Source organism: Triticum aestivum, chromosome 3B, assembly GCF_018294505.1.
Source record: "Triticum aestivum cultivar Chinese Spring chromosome 3B, IWGSC CS RefSeq v2.1, whole genome shotgun sequence".
Taxonomy (NCBI): Eukaryota; Viridiplantae; Streptophyta; class Magnoliopsida; order Poales; family Poaceae; genus Triticum; species Triticum aestivum.
In genome coordinates, this window is record NC_057801.1 from 505,984,416 (window position 1) to 506,006,610 (window position 22,195).

The 22,195-nt window shown below is 42.5% G+C and overlaps 1 non-coding gene across 1 annotated transcript; it reads left to right on the top strand.

Moving 5' to 3' along the window:
* The first annotated feature begins 2,324 nt into the window (after window positions 1–2,324).
* Window positions 2,325–2,459, top strand: LOC123073129 (small nucleolar RNA Z247). Its single transcript, XR_006435593.1, has one exon. It is a non-coding gene; the product is annotated as a small nucleolar RNA Z247 (small nucleolar RNA).
* Window positions 2,460–22,195: the final 19,736 nt, after the last annotated feature.

Here is a 22,195-nt window from a genome sequence, read left to right on the forward strand (position 1 = left end):
CCATCAACAAAGATATCACACTTTACCAGATTCATGAGCTACATGCACTGGAGAACTGCTTCCACCGACCTCTTTCACAGAAGGCGTTTGATCAATTCAACATCCTTCAAGATCAACTGCATGGTCTGACTCTCACTAATGACTCTAATAAGTGGACATACACTTGGGCCTCACCAAACTGCTCTAAATGAAGATGTACAAAAATCTGTTTGACAAGAATGGGGCTCACTACATCTTGAGGGAGCTATGGAAATCGAATTGCAGGCTAAGACACAAGATCTTCCTCTGGATGCTTCTCTATGACAGAGTTAGTACAAGGAACCTGCTACATAGAAAGAACATGTACTTGCCTGACTACAACTGCGCTCTTTGCATCGACAGGACTCAAGAAACTTTAATTCACCTGTTCTGGGACTGCCACTTTGCATTTAACTGCTGGAACTGTATCCTCCCAAATAGACAGCGAGGGATTTCGACCTACGATGAGATTGGAATGATGATTATGCTTCTACCCCAGGATTTGGCTATGGAGATCATTATCATGGGCTGCTGGGCCATCTGGATGGTCGGGAATGATAAGATTTTCAGATCTTCTCCTCCGAGTTTGAACACCTGGAAATTCTATGTTTAGGAAGGCATGCAACACATCAAACTCAGAACGAAGGATGCCAAGGCTGCAAAGATAGAACAGTGGATTGCACAGAATCTGTAATTTATTTTATTATGATACCTAGAACTGGCATTGGGTGATTTGAGGATTCTTGTACTTTGTACTTTGTACTTTGTACTTTGTACTTTATTTAATTTATATATGAAAATACCATAGAACAATTGTTCTACGGTCACAGGGTCAAAAAAACATGTATCATAGAAGAACAACCAGAATGCTACTATACACACCCTTGGGTTATTGAGTAGGTCTTTCTTAGACGGGTCTCTGACTTAATATTCAAATTTCTTGCAATTTTGCTTCATTCGCACCTACTGTATAGGTAGCACAATCGCGATCAGCTCAACCTTATGATGGTTGCGCTGCATGCTGCCGCTTGCCAACCCGCCTCGCCGCAGGTCCCCTCAGCCTTCGCCCACTTGGTAAATTTTTTTATATATTCTTTTTTTTGTTTTTTGCGCATATCTACGTTTAGGTCCCTGAGGACTATTTTATTCGGACTCCACTATATATCTGATGTCGGGTTTTTTACCACGGCAAATCAAACGTTTTCTCATGAAAAATTATGTTCTTTTAGGATGGCAAGTTTACTTGACAAGCATGGCAAATCCGTCTTAGTTCAGTTTTTGTCAGAAAAGTGTCATGCTTGCACACTAAATTTATCATCATCACACCAATATAATATTTTATGAAAAACTTTCGATTTGTCATACCTAAAAATCTGACGTTGGATTTTTAGTGTTTCCATTTTATTTTTTACACTTGAACTTATTGTACGAGCATAATAACGATTTTATTTATAATGCAAGATGAAAATCTATTTTAAGAGTCACACTAGGTGAGTAGATTAGCTCGAATTGTTAGAATAAGTTGTATGGGGGTAGTTCTATCCCTTCTTATGTTATTATCCCTGTAAGGATGAGATCTGTCTTTCTCCCTCTCAATCGATCTCCTCTTCCTTGTAAGCCACGACAAACCCTCAATATATACAATGCAGCCCAGATGAAGGGTTCAACGCTTCCCACATAATCTTACATGGTAACAGAGCCTCTTCCTCATTATATCGGAAAGAGATCGCATCTAGCTACCTTCCGCGACCGAAATCATGTCTACCACCTCCGCCGCCATGACGCCCAACACCATGGGTGCGGTCACCACCGCCTCATCCTCCACCTTCGCCCCATCATCCACCTCCAACAATTCCTTTCTCGGATCGCCACCCCAAGAGAACCTGGTGAGGGGAGATTTCCTGTTCTGGAAGGCTATCATTCTGCCCCAGAACAAGGGCGCGCAAATGGAACATCATCTTGACGCAAAGAGTCCGGCACTACCGGCCACCCTCACCATCACCAAGGACGACAAAGACGAATAGGTGGTCAACTTTGCACGATCCCTCTGGTACGCACAACAGCAACAACTCCAAGGCTACTTGATGGGCTCCCTCTCTCGCGACATCCTTTGGCAGGTCGCCACGCTCCAGACGCCGGCTGAAGTATGGAGCGCCATCAACACCATGTTTGCTGCCCAGAGTCAAGCCCAAGCGATCAACACCCGTCTCGAGCTGACGAACCTTCAAAAAGGTAATATGACTATGGCTGAATATCTTGGAAAGATTAAAAGTCTCATTGATGAGGTTCCTTGCACCGCCTCCGCGCTCTCTGATTCGGAGATCGTGTCCAAGATTCTTGCCGGGCTGGACATGGAATATAATCCTGTTGTCTCGGCTCTTGCTGCTCGAGTTGAACCCATCACCATCTAGGAGCTCTATAGCCAACTCCTGAGCTTTGACGCCCACCTTAGACTCCTCCACGGCACCAACATCAGACAATCCTCCGCCAACTCTACCTCCCGTGGCCGCGGCCATGGGCACGGTCACCAGGGGCAACGCGACAGCGGGCGTGGGCGCGGCAACAACCAGCAAGGCAATGGCGGCTACAACAACTCTAGCGGCGGCATCGGATACATCAACAGGACAGGGGGTGGCGGCTTCAACAACAACAATAGCCGTCATCCCTCTTCCTCCCGTCCACGCCCTCGATGCCAACTTTGCAAGATGGCGGGCCATGAAGTCATGGACTGTTGGCACCGCTACGATGAAGATTACGTCCCCGATGCTTGTCATGTTGCTGCAATCATGCATGAGCAAGGAGGAGAAGGAGTTTGGCACATTGACTCTGGTGCAACAGACCACATCACAAGCGAACTAGAGCAACTTGCTCTCCGTGAAAAGTACCTTGGGAATGATCAAATTCACACCGCAAGCGGTGGAGGTATAGATATTACACACATTGGTCAAGCTTTTATTAATTCCCCTACTCCTAAACGTGATCTAGTCTTAAAAGATGTCCTTCATGTTCCACAAGCCGACAAAAACCTTGCATCTATGTCTCGTTTAGCCACTGATAATAATGTCTTCTTTGAAAATCACCCTCGTTACTTTTTTATAAAGGATCGGGCAACGAGGGAACTCCTCCATCACGGTAGATGCATTGGAGGTCTCTACCCCATTACATCTGGAGCACTTAGTCGCAATCATCGTCGAGTCTACTCGTAATCAAGCCCTCCTTGGCAAGGTGGCAGCAAAGTTAAGACATCTGGCATCGATCATATTCAAGCAAGTAGTAAATAAAGGCAATCTCTCATTGTCAGATAGTCAAATTACTGAATCTGTGTGTGAAGCTTGTCGATGTGCCAATAGTCATCAACTCCCTTATTCTAAGTCAAATAGTGTGTCTCATACTCCTTTAGAGCTTATTTTCAGTGATGTATGGGGTCATGCCCGAGATTCTTTTGGAAGAAAGAAATATTATGTCAGTTTCATCGATGACTACAACAAGTTTACTTGTATTTATTTGCTTAAGTACAAATTTGAAGTTTTTTCTGTGTTCCAAGAGTTCCAAAACTTGTTGAAAGACACCTTGATAGAAAAATCTTAACAGTCCAAAGTGACCGGGGAGGAGAATATGAGAAGCTTAATTCTTTCTTTCGTAGCATAGGCATTGAGCATCATGTGTCTTGTCCTCATGCTCACCAACAAAATGGCTCTGTGATACGTCTCCAACATATCTATAATTTTTGATTGTTCCATGTTGTTATATTATAATTTTTGGATGTTTTACAATCATTTTATATCATTTTTTGGTACTAACCTATTGGCATAGTGCCTAGTGCCAGTTGTTATTTTCTGCTTGTTTTTTACATCGCAGAAAATCAATACCAAATGGAGTCCAAACGCAGCGAAACTTTTTGTGGATTTTTTCTGGACCAAAAGAAACCTGTTGGGCCCAAGAAGTACCAGAGGGGTGCTCCGAGGGGAGCACAACCCACCAGGACGCGCCTGGGCGGCTGGAATTGATTTTTGTTGACCCCCCCAGGCGCGCTCAGGTGGGTTGTGCCCACCTTGGTGGCCTCTTGCACCGCCTCTTTGCTCTATAAATACCCCCAATATTCCAGAAACCCTAGGGGAGTCGACAAAAATCAATTCCAGCCGCCGCAAGTTCCAGAAACGACAGATTCAATCTAGACACCATCAGGGAGGGGTTCATCATGTCCATTGGTGCCTCTCCAATGATGCGTGAGTAGTTCTTTGTAGACCTATGGGACCGTAGTTAGTAGCTAGATGGCTTCCTCTCTCTCTTGATTCTCAATACATTGGTCTCTTAGAGATCCATATGATGTAAGTCTTTTTGCGATGTGTTTGTTGGGACCTGATGAACTTTGAGTTTATGATCAAATCTATGTTTTTATCCATGAAAGTTATTTGAGTCTTCTTTGATCTCTTATATGCATCATTAATTATAGCCTTGTATTTCTTCTCCGATATTTGGTTTTGTTTGGCCAACTTGATCTATTTATCTTGCAATGGGAAGAGGTGCTTTGTGGGTTTGATCTTACGGTGCTTTAATCCCAGTGACAGAAAGGGAAACGACACGTATGTATTGTTGCTATTAAGGATAACAATATGGGGTTTATTTCTACACAAATAGATCTTGTCTACATCATGTCATCGCTCTTATTGCATTACTCCATTTTTCCATGAACTTAATACACCAGATGCATGCTGGATAGTAGTCGATGTGTGGAGTAATAGTAGTAGATGCAGGAAGGAGTCGGTCTACTAATCTTGGACGTGATGCATATATAATGATCATTTCCTTGATATCGTCATAATTATTTGAGGTTCTATCAATGGCCCAACAGTAATTGTTTTCCCACCGTTCACTATTTTTCTCGAGAGAAGCCACTAGTGAAACATACGGCCCCCGAGTCTCTTCTATATTATATTTGCCTTTGCGATATATTTTTATTTGCTTTTATTTTTAGTTATATTAAACCAAAAATACAAAAATACCTTGCTGCACTTTATTTCATATGCGATCTATTTATCCAATCTATTACAACTTTATCCCGTCTCCATGCCAATTTCTGGCACCGTTACCCGAAAGGGATTGACAACCCCTTTAACACGTCGGGTTGCGAGTATTTGTTATTTGTATGCAGGAGCTGGTTATGTTGTGTTGTGTGGTTCTCCTACTGGTTCGATAATCTTGATCTCATCACTGAGGGAAATACCTACTGTTGCTGTGCCGCACATCATCCCTTCCTCTTTGGGGAAATACCGACGTAGTTCAAGCAAACATCAAAAGGAATTTTGGCACCATTGCCAAGGAGACATCATCAACATCAACCAGGTTCCTAATCACAAATCTCATCTCCATGCAATTTACATTATTTGCCATTTGCCTCTCGTTTTCCTCCCACCAATTCACAAAAAAATGCCGTTTTATTCGGCCTCTTTTTTGTTCGCCGTTTTCTCGTCAGACCTATTCGCGTTCTTGCTTTTTCGTCACAATGGCTGGTTTGACCGCTCCTCCTTTGTTACCAGATTTTGAAGTTCTATACTTCAAACAAAGACAAGGAGAAAATTTGAAAGATGCTTGGTATAGGCTTATGGAGTCCTATCGTGTTTGCAATTTAAAGGGAGATGCAAAAAAAATTTCTTAGAAATTTTTATGTAGGATTGGCTTTGCATCATAGACAACTTTTAGATTTTGCCGCAAAAGGGAATTTTATTGATCTTGATGTTAATGCTGCCTACGAAGTCTTAGAAGGAATTTTGGGGGTTCCACCACAAAAGAAAGGGTTTTCTTTCACCCCAGAGGCAGTTCAAATTTTGGACAAACTCGGTGATTTGAATAAGCGGATGGTTGAATTGCAAAAATACAATGAACCTCTCAAACATCTCAATGGTAGTATCAATCATCTGAACACTTTGATTACCCTTTGCAATAAACGATTGGATATTTTAGATCTCAAGATGGTTTCTTTCCCGGAAAATTTAGGGAAGTGCAAAGAGCCTCCCGGATTTTAAAAAAACCCTTACTAAAGTGCAAAGATTACAGATGACAACACTTAGATCCTACGCGTTATGCCTAGCTAGGGGCGTAAAATGATAGCGCTCGTCGAGAGGCAACCCAACTTGTATCTTTTTATTTTTTGGTTTTCTTGCTGCTTTCAATAAAATACCCAATTATGCCTCTGATTAGATGTGTTTAAGTTAGTGTTTGGGCCAAGCAAGGCCTTTGGGATGATTTGGGTGAGAGTTGATTTGATCCTGCTGAAAAACAGAAACATTTGCACTCACAAAAATATTTTTCATTTTTAATAGAAGAGTTCTTTTGAGTTGATTCTTTATCCAAAAGATTAATAAAAAACATTCTCACATCTTCCTAAATTTTCAGATTTTTTGGAGTTACAAAAGTATTCGAAGTAGTCAGATTACTACATACTGTTCTGTTTTTGACATATTCTGTTTTCTTTGCGTTGTGTGCTTGTTTTGATGATTCTATGATTTTTTTTGAAGATTTTTTGCCATAGAAAAGTTGGAATACAGTAGATGTAATGCAAAATAAAATATGAATGGGTTTGTAACAATACTTAAAGTAGTGGTTTGCTTTCTTGTACTAACGGATCTCACAAAGGTTTTGTTGAGTTTTGTGTGATTGAAGTTTTCAAGTTTTGGGTGATATTACGATGGATGAAGGAATAAGGATTAGCAAAAGGCTAAGCTTGGGGATGCGTGAGGTACCCCAATATAATATTCAAGAAGTAGCAAGCAACTAAGCTTGGGGATGCCCCCGAGCGGCATCCCCTCTTTCTTCTAACAACCATCGGCATTTTACTTGGAGCTATACTTTTATTCATCACATATTATGAGTTTTGCCTGGAGCGTCTTGTGTGATATGAGTCTTTGCTTGTTTTGCTTTGTGTTTTAAGTCTTGAATCCTTGCTGGACACACCTTTTCGAGAGAGCCAAAAATTATGCTATGCTTGCTCCTATGCTTCACTAAAAAATTGAGGCATGGAATTGCTCTAGTGTTTCACTTATATCTTTTTTAGCATGGTGTGCTTTGTTATTTTTGAAGAATTGCTCTCATGCTTCACTTGGATTTATTTGGGGGTTAGTAATTTTTTTAAGAAATTCTCTCTTGCTTCACTTAAATTATTTTGAGAGAAAGAAATATTATGCTCATGTTCTTCACTCAAATTTGTTTGAGCTTATTAAAAGCAACATATGAAACTAGTCTCAAAGTGATAGATATCCAGGGAGGATATAATAAAACTTTAATGAAGATCACTAGACAAAATAAACTTGTTTCTTAGTAATGGTTTTGAGATATGACGATATGATATGTGAATCAGGTTAACGAGTAATTATGCTTTAGTAAGAATATTGGTGTTAAGGTTTGTGATTCCCTATGCAAGCACGAAAGTCAATAGTTATGCAATGAAATTACATCCTACTTGTGGTGCATTATTCAGTGTTAATTATGCTTAATACTCGCTTACGAGATTCTTCGTTTCTTGGTTGGACGCTTCTCATCTTTTTGCTGGCCTTCATTTTGCACTAAGTATGATCACTACTTGTGCGTCGAAAACCCTTTAAAGCAGTTTTGCCATATGAGTCCACTATACCTACCTATATGCGGTATTTCCGTGCCGTTCTAAGAAAATTTGCATGTGCCATCTCTAATTTTCAATATAAATTTCTCTTTTGTGTGCTCGTACCACCCGTGAGGTGGTGAGGGGTGGCCGATGATTTCCATGCTAGATGTGTTATTCTCATGATGAGTGTTTATTCACTTGTCATTGCACGAGAGTACGACAAAGGTATTAGGGATGCCCAGTCCCGATATGAAAAATGAATTTACTTTATGCTGTCAAATAATAGATTCCTTGGAAAGTGTTGGTATGGAGGGCACCCATGGATACGGTTAGCCATGGAAAGTGAAAGTATGGTGGAAAAAGGAATAAACTTTATTTTCTGTTTGGGAACCGCCTATGATATATCTAGCATGGAAAGTGTTGGGAACTCTAAATCATTTTCGTTGGTGGGAGATGTACGCCTCCCAAAATGTTTTTATCTCTCAATTTTTGCTTTGAGCTCTGGCACCTCTATAAATCCCTACTTCCCTCCGCGAAGGGCCTTTCTTTTACTTTATGAAAATTTTATCTTTGAACTTGAGTCTCCATATTCTCTTATAAAGCACCAACTAAGGGGCACTATGATCGTACTTGAGCATTGGGTATAGCTAGCATTCGAGTGTGTTTCATGAAGGGATCAATGATTGAGCATAATGAGCTAGGGATAACTTGCTTTAGCGTTGACATTTTGAAAGACATGGTTGCTTGTTGATATGCTTGACTATTAAAGTCTTCATGTCAAAACTAGACTATTGCTTTGAACCATATAAAAGTCCAAATGTCCATGCTACAAAGAAAAGAATATGTGATGAACATGTTAGGCAGCATTCCACATCAAAAATTATGTTTTTATCATTTACCTACTCGAGGACAAGCAGGAATTAAGCTTGGGGATGCTGATACGTCTCCAACATATTTATAAATTTTTATTGTTTCATGCTGTTATATTATCATTCTTGGATGTTCTACAATCATTTTATAGTCATTTTATATCTTTTTTTGGTACTAACCTATTGACATAGTGCCGAGTGCCAGTTGATGTTTTCTGCTTGTTTTTTACATAACAGGAAATCAATACCAAACGGAGTCCAAAAGCAGCAAAACTTTTTGTGGATTTTTTCTGGACCAGAAGACACCTGTTGGGCCAAAGAAGTACTAGAGGGGTGCTCTGAGGGGAGAACAACCTACCATGGTGTGCCTGGGGGCCCAGGCGCGCCCAAGTGGGTTATGCCCACCTCGGTGGCCTCCTGCACCGCCTCTTTGCTCTATAAATACCCCAATATTCCATAAACCCTAGGGGAGACGACGAAAATCAATTCTAGCCACCGCAAGTTCCAGAAAACACCAGATCCAATCTAGACACCATCAAAGAGGGGTTCATCGTGTCCATTGGTGCCTCTCCGATGATGTGTGAGTAGTTCTTTGTAGACCTACGGGTCCGTAGTTAGTAGCTAGATGGCTTCTGATACGTCTCCAATGTATCTATAATTTTTGATTGTTCCATGCTATTATATTACCCGTTTTGGATGTTTATGGGCTTTACTTTACACTTTTATATCATTTTTGGGACTAACCTACTAACTGGAGGCCCAACCCGAATTGCTGTTTTCTTTGCCTATTTCAGTGTTTCGAAGAAAAAGAATATCAAACGTAATCCAAACGGAATGAAACCTTCAGGAGCGATCTTTTTGGAACAAATACAATCCAGGGGACTTGGAGTAGACGTCAAGCAACAAAGGAGGCAACCACGAGGGTGCCCGGCGCGCGCCACGCCCTCGTGGGCCCCTCGAGCGTCAACCGACCTACTTCTTCCTCCTATATATACCCACGTACCCCGAAAACATCCAGGAGCACCACGAAAACCTAATTCGACCGTCGCAACCTTCTATATCCACGAGATCCCATCTTGGAGCCTTCGTCGGCGCTCCGCCGGAGGGGGAATCGACCACGGAGAGCCTCTACATCATCACCAAGGCCTCTTCGATGAGTTGTGAGTAGTTTACCACAGACCTTCGGGTCCATAGTTATTAGCTAGATGGCTTATTCTCTCTCTTTGATTCTAAATACCAAGTTCTCCTCGATCTTCTTGGAGATCTATTCGATGTAACTCTTTTTGCGGTGTGTTTGTCGAGATCCAATGAATTGTGGGTTTATGATCAAGTTTATCTATGAGAAGTATTTGAATCTCCACTGAATTCTTTTATGTATGATTGGTTATCTTTGCAAGTCTCTTCGAATTATTAGTTTGGTTTGGCCTACTAGATTGATCTTTCTTGCAATAGGAGAAGTGCTTAGATTTGGTTTCAATCTTGCGGTGTCCTTTCCCAGTGACAGCAGGGGCAGCAAGGAACGTATTGTATTGTTGCCATCGAGGATAAAAAGATGGGGTTTATATCATATTGCATGAGTTTATCCCTCTACATCATGTCATCTTTCTTAATGCGTTACTGTGTTCTTCATGAACTTAATACTCTAGATGCAGGCAGGAGTCGGCCAATGTGTGGAGTAATAGTAGTAGATGCAGAATCATTTCGATCTACTTGTCACGGACGTGATGCCTATATACATGATCATGCCTAGATAATCTCATAACTATGCGCTTTTCTATCAATTGCTCGACAGTAATTTGTTCACCCACCGTAATACTTATGCTATCTTGAGAGAAGCCACTAGTGAAACCTATGGCCCCCGGGTCTATCTTTTATCATATAAGTTTACCATCTACTTTTATTTGCATCTTTACCTTTCTACTAAAAATATTTATCTTATCATATTATCTCTATCAGATCTCACTTTCGCAAGTGGCCGTGAAGGGATGGACAACCCCTTTATTGCGTTGGTTGTGAGGTTCTTGTTTGTTTGTGTAGGTGCGTGGGACTTTTGAGGAGTCTCCTACTGGATTGATACCTTGGTTCTCAAAAACTGAGGGAAATACTTACGCTACTTTGCTGCATCACCCTTTCCTCTTCAAGGAAAACCAACGCAAGCTCAAGACGTAGCAAGAAGGATTTCTGGCGCCATTGCCGGGGAGGTCTTCGCTCAAGTCAAGACATACCAAGTACCCATCACAAACTCATCTCCCTCGCATTACATTATTTGCCATTTGCCTCTCGTTTTCCTCTCCCCCACTTCACCTTTGCGTTTTCTTCGCTCTTCTTTCATTCGATCTTATGTTTGCTTGTGTCTCCTTGTGCCTTCTATGTGCTTGCATCTTTGCTTGCTAAAAATCTATCGGTATGGATCCACTTAAAGTGTTCTACTTGGATCATCTTTGATCGTTATGCGCTCGTGCTGAAACCCCAACTAGCCTAGTTGATGGGAAATCTTTAGATGAGCATGCTCATTTTGTGCATCACCGTTTGTCTGAAAAAGGGAGACTCTTCTGGGATCAAATAAATAGATTGCTGTGTTGTGCTTGGAATCTTTGTGAAATTTATGATTTTACTTGTTGCTCTAAGAACCCTAAAAAACACCTTCCCTACCTATGTGAGTTTAATGAAAATGAAATCTTATATTCTTATGCAAAAGGTGTTTATAGTTACTATGATATCGAACAAATTGAAGAATTTGTTGCTTTTAAGGGTGCTTACGAAGTTGCTTCTTTGATTGAAAAGTACGATATTACTCTCTACGAATCTGAAAATTTTGACATACTTAAATATTGCTATGAAACTTATGCTCATAATGTCTATGTCAAAGAAATTATTGAGAGAATGGCCATTGATTTGGAAGAAAATAATGATATGCATGAATCTATAGATAATGATGATTCCGATGATTTGATTGAAATATCCCTTGATGAACATGATGCTTGCTATTCTTGTGGCCATGATGCCAATATTTATGAAGATGAATTTGCTATAGTTCCTTATGTTAAACATGAGATCGTTGCTATTGCACCCATACTTGGTAGTTCCTTCGATAAAAAGCATGATTGCAATGATTTTACTATAAATTCTCTTGATGTCAGTTGTGCTAATAATATGCAAAACCTAAGCTTGGGGATGCTAGTTTTGCTATGTCTACTACTTGCTACAATGATCATGATTGGGGTGATTCTTCTTATGATCTTGAAAATTTATTTAAGCCCCATGATGAATATGAGATTGATAATAGTGTTTGCAATATTATTGAAAGTGGGTTTGGAGAGGTCATGACTTTAGTTAATGTTAATCCCACTATTTTGGAAGAGTGTCAACGTTGCATACATGTGGATCGTGTTAAGAATATGTTTTGTGATAGCTATATTGTTGAATTTGCTTATGATCCTACATGTAATTATTATGATAGAGGAAAATATGGTTGTAGAAATTTTCATATTGCTAAATTACCCCTCGCTATGTTGAGATTGCTAATATTTCTTTCTTCTTCCTTGCATATGCTAGATCTTGCTTGTCTTGCTAATTTGTTTTCCTATAAGATGCCTATGCATAGGAAGTATGTTAGACATAGATGTGTTTGTCACGTGTTTCATGATGCTCTCTTTGTGCTTCAATTCTTGTCTTCGTGTGAGCATCGTTGAAATCTTATGCCTAGCTAGGGGCGTTAAACAATAGCGCTTGTTGGGAGGCAACCCAATTTTATTTTTGTTCCTTGCCTTTTGCTTCTGTTTGGTAATAAATAATTCATCTAGCTTATGTTTAGATGTGTTTTTATGTTTTAGTTAGTGTTTGTGCCAAGTAGAACCTATAGGATAACCTATGGTGATAGTTAATTTGATTCTGCTGAAAAACAGAAACTTTGCACGCACGAAAATAATTTTAGTAATTCACAGAAATGTGATTTTGCGTTGATTCTTTTTGCTGTAGATCAATATAAAAATTTCCCAGGACTTACTATTTTGGTAGTATTTTTAGAGTTCCATAAGTATTCGAGAGTTACAGATTTCTACAGACTGTTCTGTTTTTGATAGATTCTGTTTTTCGTGTGTTGTTTCCTTATTTTGATGCATCTATGGCTAGTATCAGTGGGTATGAACCATAGAGAAGTTGGAATACAGTAGGTTTAACACCAATATAAATAAAGAATAATTTCATTACAGTACCTTATGTGGTAGTTTTTCTTTCTTGCACTAACGAAGCTTATGAGATTTCCTGTTGAGTTTTGTGTTGTGAAGTTTTCAAGTTTTGGGTAAAGATTTGATGGATTATGGAATAAGGAGTGGTAAGAGCCTAAGCTTTGGGATGCACATGGCACCCCAAGATAATCAAGGATAACCAAAAGACTAAGCTTGGGGAGGCCCCGGAAGGCATCCCCTTTTTCGTCTTCGTCTATCGGTAACTTTACTTGGAGCTATATTTTTATTTGCCACATGATATGTGTTTTGCTTGGACCGTCATGTATGATATTAGTCTTTGCTTGGGGAGGCCCCGGAAAGTATCCCGATTATTGTCACTTCGGGGTTGTCGGATCATAACACATAATAGGTTCCGGTGGGTCATCGAGTGGTTCATCGAGTGGTTGACCAGTCTCACGCTATATCATGACAGTCCGTTTTCGGCTTTCTCTACTGAGGTGCTTGCCTGGCCGAACCAGGGCACAATCGCAGTAGTTCTCCTGGTGCCGCCTTAGCCGATAGAGCAGAACGTAAGGCATCAAAACACAGGAGCCGGGCAAACACAACATTTGACCAAAGACATGATTCGGAGCTGATGTATATAAGGCCAAACTCGTGACGCTGAACACTCCCTAAGGTATTCGGTCTTTATGAAAACGGGCTGAACAACTCCATTGGTAAGAAGCCCCTGGTGTCCAGGTACACGCAAAATTCTGACATGGCCACATGCCAAGACGCCAGCCTCCTTCTCAGTTATAACAAGAAACCGGGGGATGTGTATCAACAAGAGACAATGAGAAAGGTTTATGCAGGGTCTTAATCTGGAAAGAATCCTTAGAACGGGTCCCTATTGCATGTCTGCGCCTGTGTCTCCGTTGTGCCGTTTCCTGGACGGGTGTAGCACCGTGTTCATCTGTAAAAGAGAGGAACTTAGTTGAAAAACGATCGTGCGAAAATCTATGCTATATTAAATAAACAAAGTATAATTAAAAAAATGGGTAGAATTGAGCTTTATTGTCTCTTGTTGTACATGCGTGGAGCCCCTTGCACGGGGGTATGTGGCTAGTAAGCCCTTGTGTGTTTACGCCGGACTCGTCTAGCCGTGTCCTGGGTCTGAACGACCTGTTTAGGTGCTTTGATTAGTGAAGCTGGTTTAGTGTGTGGCTGTCAAGGCAGCCGCACAGTCTTCCGCGCTCGAGGAACACTCGATATTGCCCTTTAATGAGATGATGCCTCGCGGACCGGGCATTTTAAGCGTAAGGGATGCATAATGCGGTATTGCGTTCAAGCGGGCGAAAGCTTCGCGTCCCAGTAGTGCTTGATAGCTACTTGTAAATGGGGCGACGTGGAAGGTTAGCTTTTCACGGCGGAAGTTGTCGGGGTAGCCGAACATAACTTCCAACAGGAGAGAACCCGTACAATGGGTATCTGGGCCTGGCATTACCCCTTGAAAGGAAGTGTTGCCATGGCATATTTTTGTTGGGTTTATCCCCATTTTGCCGATTGTGTCCTGATATAGCAGGTTTAGACCACTGCTGCCGTCCATTAGGACTTGTGTAAAGTGGAGTCCGTCGATGATCGGATCTAATACCAAGGCAGCCCAACCTGCGTTCCAGATACTTCTAGAGTAATCCTGATGGTCGAAGGTGATTGGTTTTAACAACCAGTGGTGGGACACCTCTGGGACAGGCCGTATGGCGCGTGTTTGTGCCTCTCTGTTTTTCCCTTTTGTCACTGAAGTGAGTTTACTGTTTTGACTTCTTGTGGGAACTTCTTTTGTTCTCCGGTGCTCTGCTTGTGGGGTTCGTCGTCGTCGCTTGGTATGTCGAGCCCCTTGTGTTCGGCATTGAGTTTGCCGGATTGCTTGAAGACCCAACAATCTCTGCGGGTATGGTTTGCAGGCTTCCCGGGAGTACTATGGATTTGGCATATTTTGTCCAAGATTTTGTTTAGGTTAGATAGCTCGGCCCTGTTATCCTTGAGGGGCAGCTTTTTCTGATTCTGCCGAGAGCTTTTGAATCCAGCATTGACTGTCGTGCTCTTCGGGCTGTTTCCCTTGGTCCGGCACTGGTCCTTGCTACGTCGTGGTTTCCCATTTCCATCCCTAACTTCGGATGTACTTGGGTCGCTGGTACTGCTTCTTGCCAACCAGCTATCCTCTCCTGCGCAAAAGCGGGTCATGAGGCTTGTTAATGCGGCCATTGTTCTTGGCTTTTCTTGGCCGAGGTGTCTGGCGAGCCATTCGTCTCGAACGCTGTGTTTGAAAGCTACTAAGGCTTCAACGTCCGGACAGTCGACTATCTAGTTCTTTTTAGTAAGAAATCTGTTCCAGAGTTTCTGGGCTGACTCTCCGGGTTGTTGAGTTATATGACTTAGGTCGTCTACATCCGGAGGTCGGACATAGGTCCCTTGAAAATTTGCCCAAAAAGCATCCTCGAGCTCTTCCCAACTTCCGATGGTGTTTTCGGGAAGGCTTTTAAGCCAATGCCGGGCTGGCCCTTTGAGCTTGAGGGGTAAGTATTTGATGGCGCGGAGGTCATCTCCTCTAGCCATGTATATGTGGAGGATATAATCCTCAATCCAGACTCCAGGGTCTGTTGTTCCGTAGTATGCCTCTATGTTTACGGGCTTGAATCTCGCTCGAAATTCATGGTCCAGCACCTCATCGGTCAAACATAGGGGGTGTGAGGCACCCCTATATTTGGGTGTGTCGTGATGTTTGGATACTTGTTGCGTTGCATTGCTCAATAGAGCTTGCTTTCTTGGCCCGTAGATAGACCTGGTTGGGCCATCTTTTTTATGTGAATCCTTGTGCGGATCGCGTGCCGGCTTGTGTGCGGCGCCATTTGCTGCTCTATGTTTGCCATGGGGTTGTCTATCCGACCTGGTGGCTTTCTTATTTTTTGATTGCGGGGGCTGTAAGGCCTCCTCATCGAACTCCGGCAGTAATTTTCGCTTCGGATAGCTCTTTGTGTGGCGACTGTCGCCATATTTGTCTGCGGTGCTGAGTACTTTGCCCCATCTAATTCTGAGTGCATCTTCCGCTATTTTGAGCTTCCGCTTCTGCTTTTTCAGGCTACGTGCAGTGGCGACGAGCTTTTTGTGGAGGTTCTTTTGCTCTAGCAACTTGTCCGGCGTGTGGTCGTCCAGACTATTATCTTCGCTGGAGACGGGTTGTTTGGTTTGTTTACCCAAGTCGCCCTGTTCGGACGGTTGCTCGATGGCATGTTCATCGTCCGCAGGTTCGCCCTGCTCTATGGCTGGGTCTATAGGGCTCTCTGTCGAGGTGGGATTTGGGCCGGCGCTTATGCCACCGCTTTGACTGCTTTTCGAGGGAACGATCCCTTTGTTCCTCATCATCGTTTCTTTTAGGTGTGTCCACCATGTATACATCATGAGATGAGGTGGTTGTCCAGTGCCCTATAGCCGCTGGTTCCTGTTCGTCTCCTACATCGTCGTCCATACCATCGATGTCTTCGGAGTCGAAGTCGAGCAAGTCGGTTGAATCATCGACAGTGGCTACAAAGTGGGTGGTGGGTGGGCTTTGAATTTCTTCGTCGCCCGCATCCCATCCTTGCTGACCATAGTTCGGCCAGCGCTCTCCTGATAAAGAGAGAGACTTTAGTGAATTCAGAATGCCGCCGAAGGGCGAGTGTTGAAAGATGTCCGCGGCGGCGAACTCCATAATCGGCGCCCAATCGGGTTCGATCGGCAGGGGCGCGGAAGGTTCGGAGTCCGGAACAAAGTCCGACACCTTGGAGTCAAGAGCTTCGCAAAGGACGAGGTTGGTATTCGGCTCGATCGCCATAGAGATTGCAGCCCCTGAGGCGGTGTGCAACCACCCGTCCTCGATTGGCGCAGTCGGCTCCGAGCTAAGGGTCGGAGCGGACATTGGTGTGGCCTCCTGGGCACTGTTCGGCGGCAGAGCTAGATCATGCCCATCGTGACAGTGCGACGCGCTCGGTTGTGGCTCAAACCCTTCGAAGATCAAGTCCCCGCAGATGTCAGCCGTGTAGTTCAAACTTCCAAATCTAACCTAGTGGCCAGGGGCGTAGCTTTCAATATGCTCCAGATGGCCAAGCGAATTGGCCCGCAGTGCAAAGCCGCCGAATACGAAGATCTGTACGGGGAGAAAAGTCTCACCCTGGACTGCATCATTGTTGATGATCGGAGGATCCATCAGGCCTAAAGATGACGACACAGATGAACTCTCAATGAAAACACCAATGTCGGTGTCAAAACTGGCGGATCTCAGGTAGGGGGTCCCGAACTGTGCGTCTAGGCGGATGGTAACAGGAGACAAGGGACACGATGTTTTTACCCAGGTTCGGGCCCTCTCGATGGAGGTAAAGCCCTACTCCTGCTTGATTAATATTGATGATATGGGTAGTACAAGAGTAGATCTACCACGAGATCAGAGAGGCTAAACCCTAGAAGCTAGCCTATGGTATGATTGTTGTCCGTCCTACGGACTAAAACCCTCCGGTTTATATAGACACCGGGGAGGGCTAGGGTTACACAGAGTCGGTTACAATGGGAGGAGATCTACATATCTGGACACGGGACGAAGGAAAGTCCCATCCGGACACGGGACGAAGTCTTCAATCTTGTATCTTCATAGTCCAGGAGTCCGGCCAAAGGTTATAGTCCGGCCATCCGGACACCCCCTAATCCGGGACTCCCTCAATAACCCTTAGAAACAATAGGCAATACATAATCATTGGGAGAACCTTCATCATCACTATCATCAATAATAGCATCTTCAATATTTTTATTCCCCCTAACTCTAGCAAGTTGTTCATCAAGAAATTCACCTAATGGCAAAGTAGTATCACGCACAGAAGTAGTTTCATCATGCATAGCAGAAGTGGCATCATCAATAACATGCGACGTATCAGAATTCATAGCATTAGCAGGTTTAGGTGTCACAAGCCTACTAATAACGGAAGGAGAATCTAGTGCAGAGCTAGATGGCAGTTCCTTACCTCCCCTCATAGTTGAGGGCAAAATATTGGTTTTAGCGTCTTTCAAGTTCTTCATAGTGATCAACAGATATAAATCCCAAGTGACTCATAGAATAGAGCTATGCTCCCCGGCAACGGCGCTAGAAATTAGTCTTGATAACCCACAAGTGTAGGGGATCACAACAACTTTCGAGGGTAAAGTATTCAACCCAAATTTATTGATTCAACACAAGGGGAGCCAAAGAATATTCTTGAGTATTAGCAGTTGAGTTGTCAATTCAACCACACCTGGATAACTTAGTATCTGCAGCAAGGTATTTAGTAGCAAAGTAGTATGATAGTAATGGTAACAGTGGTAAAAGGTAAAGGTAAATGTTTTTGGGGTTTTGTAGTAGTTGTAAGAGTAGCAACGGAAAAGTAAATAAGAGAAGCACAATATATGAAAAGCCCGTAGGCAGTGGATCAGTGATGGATAATTATGCCGGATGCGATTCCTCATGTAATAGCTATAACATAGGGTGACACAGAACTAGCTCCAGTTCATCAATGTAATGTAGGCATGTATTCCGTAAATAGTCATACGTGCTTATGGAAAAGAACTTGCATGACATCTTTTGTCCTACCCTCCGGTGGCAGCGGGGTCCTAGTGGAAACTAAGGGATATTAAGGCCTCCTTTTAATAGAGAACCGAACCAAAGCATTAACACATAGTGAATACATGAACTCCTCAAACTATGGTCATCACCGAGAAGTATCCCGATTATTGTCACTTCGGGGTTGTCGGATCATAACACATAATAGGTGACTATAGAATTGCAAGATAGGATCAAGAACACACATATATTCATGAAAACATAATAGGTTCAGATCTGAAATCATGGCACTCGGGCCCTAGTGACAAGCATTAATCATAGCAAAGTCATACCAACATCAATCTCAGAACATAGTGGATACTAGGGATCAAACCCTAACAAAACTAACTTCATTACATGGTAAATCTCATCCAACCCATCACCGTCCAGCAAGCCTACGATGGAATTACTCACGCACGACGGTGAGCATCATAAAATTGGTGATGGAGGATGGTTGATGATGACGACGACGAATCCCCCTCTCCGGAGCCCCGAACGGACTCTAGATCAGCCCTCCCGAGAGAGATTAGGGCTTGGCGGTGGCTCCGTGTCGTAAAACATGATGAAACTTTCTCTCTGATTTTTTATCTGCAAGACGGAATATATGGAGTTGGAGTTGAGGTCCGTGGGGGTCCAGGGGCCCCACGAGATAGGGGGGCGCGCCCTACAGGGGGGGGGGCGCCCCCCTGTCTCGTGGATAGGCTGTGGGCCCCCTGGTATATTTCTTTCGCCCAGAATTTCTTATTAATTCCAAAAAGTGCCTCCATGGATTTTCAGGACATTCCGAAAACTTTTCTTTTCTACACATAAAACAACATCATGGCAGTTCTGTTGAAAACAGCATCAGTCCGGGTTAGTTTCATTCAAATCATGCAAGTTAGAGTCCAAAACAAGGGCAAAAGTGTTTGGAAAAGTAGATACGTTGGAGACGTATCAAGGGAGTATGTCGATCATTCGAAAAAATTCAATGACAAACTAGGATGGAAATTTGGACCCCCCCTTTAATCTTGGTGATTTCCCTCTCGAAAGCAAGGAACTTCCTCGGTGATGGTTCGATTTGTGAAGGGCGTGCATGAAGACATTAATCAAACCTTCTCAGCTTTTAACCAGGGCAAGGTGAGGCCATACCATGATGGCACCATGCCAGGCATCATATTTTTCAATCACATATTTAATTTTTCAATAGTTGCTAACCCAGTAAATGACGCGTTTTGGTTGACTATTGCCACACATTCCCTTGAAATCTCTGCCCGTTCCCTGTAGAAGGATTGAGATTTTACTAAATACCACAAGTATGGTTTTTTCAGACCGTTCGTGTGCACATTTTCATGCACGATTGTTTGAATTTGAATTATGTGGATTAATGCCTAGAAAATGAACATGATCCCCTAATATGGTAAATGCGCCCGGAAAAATGCCAAGTTTGAGCATGTTGCATTCGAGGGGGTATGTTGATTGTAGAAAAAACTGAATGACAAGATAGGAAGGAAATTTAGATTCCCTACCCCTTCAATTTTACCGATTCCCCTCGAAACCATGAAATTTCCTAGGTGATGGTTCGATTTATGAATGGCGTGCATGACGACATAAGACAAACATTCTCAATTTTTTACCAAGGCATGGTGAGGCTACACATTTCCTTGAAATATCTGCACATTCCTTGTAAAAGGCATGAGAAATTACTAAATAGCACGACCATGGTTTTCCAGACCATTCTTGTGCACCTTTTCCAATTGTTTGAATTTGAATTATGTGCATTAATGCCTAGAAAGTGCACATAATCCCCTAAATATTGTAATTGAACCCAGAAAAGTGCCAAATTTGAACACGGTGATTAGCAGGGTTTATGTTCATCGTAGAAATAAACTGACGGACAAAGGACAAAGGAAATTTGGATTCCCATTCAATCTCGGTGATTTGCTATTGCGCACGATTCATCTCCGTCGCCTCTGTGAACCATGTGTGTTCACTCACACATGAAAAAGGAAAAAAGAAATCCCTCGCCCCCTTCGTCCCCACCCACTCGCCGCGGACTCCTCCGCGACCCTAAGCTCGACAGAGCTGTTGTCGGGGGGCGGAGGTCACGCTCCAAACGGCACGGTATTTCACCTCTACCGCTTTCCGCCGCCTATCTGCACCGACATTCTAGACTCTGGTCGACTGGGGTTTTCCTGCGGGATTGGACCGGGGATTTTTCTCATGGAGAAGGTAATCAACTTAGCAAAACATTCACTCATCTCTTATTGGAGTCCATCCATCGCCGTTAATCAACCGGCGGAAATCACCGTGGAATCATTTTTGTTCTAGCTTATTCATGGGTGTTCATTCATGTGTCCACAGTGCGAGCACAAATCGGGCAAGTGTGCTCGCGGCCAGTCGTAAACGAAGTTCTATCTTACCATTCTGGATGACTTCAGGGAGCGCTCGGTATGTTCTATCTCAACCTACCACGGTCGGCATGGCCTAAATATGTGAACATATACCGTCTGTTGCTACATTATCTATATATTTGCATCAAATCTTTGTTACGTTATCTATTTTTAATTATATATTTTTGTACTTTGCTTTCATCTATATATTGATCTGTTCTATCAGTTACTCCCACATTTGCATCTTGCTATGTTATTTGAATATATCTAATTTATGATCTTAATTTTCATTTCAAGTAGTACATCCCTTGCTTTGCAAGAATAGGAGTAGAAGGAAATCTTGAGCTTTACTTTGTTGATGACTCTCAGGATGTCATATTGACAACGCAACATGGACATACAATGACGGTTAGCATAAAACTTGATAAAGATGGTCACTCCTATTTTATTGCGGGCCTTTGAAGAAAAATGTCTAAGTGTTATGAACTGAAAATGGCAATAAAATTCTAGTGCGTCCACCATAGCTTGGTCTAACTAACATGGATGTTTACTTCTTCAATGTCATCAGCCGATCAAAGTCTGATCAAGGTCAGTGTCCTTTCAACTTTCTCCATGCTGTCATATTACTTAGCAAAATTGGGGTATTTGTTCTGACTAATTGATCACTATTTAAGCAACCAATTGTGATTTCATTTTCTAACTCCGTTCCTAGGCAATAACAAATTATATTTACCAAATTATGCGCACTATATATTCTTCGGCCATGTTCAGAATAAATAATACCTTTCCACCTTTTAAGCAGGATATGTTGGATGCATAGTGAATGATCTGTATGTTACTAAGCGTACCAAATTTCACTAGAAGGACTTGAAGCATGTCATAAACTTTGTTGATAATCTGACAGAGATAGCACAACGTACGCATGATTTTGGATGGGATTAATTATACCTATGGTGCACACATTGGACAAGACCAATTGTGTGCACAAAACACTGGTAAAAAGTCTTATTTTAATGTTGATGCTCATAAACTATATATATCGACAATTGGTTTTTATTCTACATTTCAACAGAAATTGCCCGTTGTAGCAGTTCCTGGTTTGATTTCCCGGCGTGGTCGAATTACACTTGTGCCTGCTAATAACGCCAAAGTGATTGCAGGGTACTGCATTTCCCGCAAAAATGGAACCATTCAAATTAACAAGTTCTCGCTTGTCGTGGCAACACATCCATATTGGAAAATTGGAGACACTGTTCTACTCATGCTCTATCAAGGCACATGAGGTCTCTTCCTTTTTTCATTGACGAGATGCCGAGTCACCGTGATCAAACTGCTTCCAGTGGATAGTTGTGGTTGTTGGACCTCAGCCTCTGAAAATGTGCTAGTTATTACTATGTTAAGTATGTAGATATGGACCATATGGTTGTTGGCCGTTAGCCTCTTAAAATGTGATAGTTGTTACATGTTAAGTATCTAGATATGGACCATATGGTTGCCAAAACCGTGTTATGAGGATCCTC